The following is a 3369-nucleotide window of genomic DNA, read 5'->3' as shown; positions in this document are numbered from 1 at the left end:
TGCTAACAACTTTTGTTTTCTGATTTAAATGTCCTTGTCCTGAGATCTCTAGTTGAATCAGAAAGAAATGGTCCCCAACTGCATTGCATGTCTCTTTTACAGCTGAGAAAAGTGTTTCTTTAATGTGTGGCTGTAGCTAAAGACGGAATCACTAATTGAGTCATGTTTTGTATTTGTGTGATGTCTATGTTTGGAAATTGAACTGGGACTATCAAGTAATTTTACTTCGGCCATTGAAAAAGCTATTGGATATTACAATGTTTAGTCACCAGTGGTTTGGTTGAAATTTAATGCATCTGTGAGCTAGAAGTTAACATCTTTGTATCCTATTACTGATCTCCTGAGAAAGCTAGACTTATTTATTTCCCCATTTTAGATTCAAAGAGGTCATTTGTTCTTGATTAAAGACAAACATTGATCCTTAAATTAAAAAAGAAAAAAAAGTTGTCTAATGTCTGACACATAGTTTTTCTACTGTGGCTTTTAAGTGTGAAAATATAGTTTAGGCAAGCAGAAAACCTCTTTACAGAACCAATGTTCTAAGTATCAATCTCAATGTGTTGGTCTTTTTAAGAATGCACTTCCCTCTCCACAGCACTGAAATTGCTCTTAGTATCACAGAGATACTGAGATTTTCTTTTTTTCATTTCTTAGTCTTCACAAAATTCAGAAGTCTTTGAATTCTTTTTCTTCTTACAGAGTTAAAATGCCTAATCACTAATGCCACTTCCTTTTCTGCAACAAGAATGACTATTCTGCTGATGTCAGGAATCGCAGCATTTGAAAAGTAGTTTAAAGAGTAACGCTGTGCTATGCCTTGTCAACAGTACCTGCTATAAGAGCAGTCAGCCTCTGCAAGCCCCAGATCTTATTAAAGAAAATGTGTGGAAAAGTAGAGCCAACCTGCTGGGTGTATCCCTGCTCTATTTTATCATAGGATGATTTACATCACTGCAGAACATGGCAGAAGAGTTACAAATAAACCAACAAGGAGTGACTCATGCTAAAGGACAATAAAGCATCTACTCCAGACACAGTCACCCTTCTTCTATTAAATTATTATTTCAATTTTCAATTCAGGTTTTCAGGGCTCTTAAATATAATATTTTCCCCCTCTCAAATATAGATATTCCCTTTATCTATATTTTCCTCTCTCAAAATATCTATGAAAATTACAGAATAATAGAACTTATTTCATTATGACACATTTTAGAAGTAAATCTTTGTCCCTTAGAGGTTTTTCATAACTGTCTTCTATCATTTTTAATACATCTGCTAATTGAGTCCACACATAAATTTTGATGGCCTGTGTTACGCCATATTCTGTGCTAAGCAACACAAGTATTATGCATGAGCAACATACTCTGAAAAAGGAATACTCACGTAATCTACCTACAAAAAGGGATCATCTGTAGTGCAACTATTAGACACGTAATAAATTGGAATATGTAACTATCTATATGGTTGCTCTAAAGTCTCAGACAATTGTAGAATAATCCATGAGGCTTTGACAAGACTGGATTTTTTAAGCCTCATTTCAGATCTAGTGAATCAGACTTTCTGGTAGTGTTGACTGAAGAGGAAAAAGAGTCACAACTCTCAGGAATGAAGAGGGTGAAATGACAAGCCTTGGATAGGTGCTAAAGCAGATAGAGAGCTTTGACTAAGACCTTTACACAGTATTGGGATGTTCAATGGCCTGTATACTTCAGGAATCTGATGGGATATGGAAGAAAAAGAGAGAAGGAGAGAAAAAAAAAATGTATCTTTGCTGTGTGTATGTGGCTGGGGATGGGAAGAGTAGTGAGTGAGAAGAGCAGAGCAGTCTCACTTCCATGATTATTTTATTTTTCAGGTATAAAATATAAATGTTAAATAACTTTAGCCTTTACTGACTCACATCTTCATACTAAATTTCAAAGGATAACTCCTAAAGGAATAGAAATATAATTTCATAATTCTCAAATCAGTAATCAAAAAATGAGAAATTAAAAAATCATTAAATCAATATAACAAATGAATTTATAGAAATTGTTTGTATTTAATAAATAAACTGACTCTCCAAAACTACCTCTCCAAAAATAATATAGAGCATATTACAGGTTGAAGAACAAGTACACTAAAATGCCTACTATATTCATTTAAATAACTTGTCATGTATGTATGTATAAGCATGCAGATGTATTAAAAATAGGAATTGGGATAATGGCAATCTCTGAGGAAGAAAGAATATGAAAGAATATATAAAATGCTTCAATTATAGCTGCAAATACTAAATTCTTAAGCGGAGTGGTGTCTCCATGTATGTTGAAGTATCAATTGTTATATGTTTTTATAACAAATATTTCATGCATAAACATAATAATGAGAAATATCAAATATACTGAGGATTACATAGTTAGGAATGGAAAGTTCTAAATTAAATATTCATGGCAAACGACTTCTAGTCCTCTGTATTATTACCTAAAATCTGTTCTGTGGTTAACCATAATGAGCTACCTTTATTGTCTTTCTTTCCTTTTCTGCTTATGCAGCCTTCCTGATCCCAATCTCTTTCTTCAGGTTCTCCAGATTTTTCACTCCTTGATCATGAAGATATGTTCAGTTCCAACTCTCTGCCTAACTTGATTATGTGTGCACTCAAACCTAGTATAGCCCTCGGCAACAAGATAATCTTCTAATTAGGATGTCTCTATTCTTACTCATGCACACATACACAGTGTTTAAGAAAAAATACATATACACACATAAATATACATGTACATATATATATTGCTATCTTATATATTTAGACATGCCAAAAAAAAAAAAAATCGACAAAGCAGAAGGGTTGCTTTATTCTTGTTTCTCTGGTATCTAGCTCATAGCTCTGCACATGGCGAGGTTTACTAGATAAAGGATCACTCAATATTGCTGGTATGACCTGATCCACCAGCAACTTGGCAAGCCCTGTCAACCCCTTCCGTGTATATAAGGACACTATTTGATTCATTTTCAAATATATTTACAGGAAAAAAAGTGTAGGAGAAGAGAAAATATCATAAATCATGGTAAAAATATAAAAGAAGGAAGGAAAAGCTGCACAGATAAAATTTGTCAATTTCCATAGAAAGCAGGCTTCCTTAAATTTTGTTCAAACAGTACTAAAATGATTCATTATTGAAGCTTAAAATAAAAGAGATTTGCATAATATGCTAAAGCTATGAATAAGGGAGAGATGCAGTCCATATATAAAGCATGCTGTTGTAATTACATTTGCTTTGGGGAATATATGTTTCTACTGAGTGATAATACTAATAATCATACAGAGGTTTGTGCTGTTGGCTGTTTTCCTGATTGACAGAACCCCAAGCCTATCTTTGATGGCCA

This window comes from Chlorocebus sabaeus, chromosome 3 (genome assembly GCF_047675955.1).
Source record: "Chlorocebus sabaeus isolate Y175 chromosome 3, mChlSab1.0.hap1, whole genome shotgun sequence".
Taxonomy (NCBI): Eukaryota; Metazoa; Chordata; class Mammalia; order Primates; family Cercopithecidae; genus Chlorocebus; species Chlorocebus sabaeus.
This window is presented reverse-complemented; position numbering follows the sequence as displayed.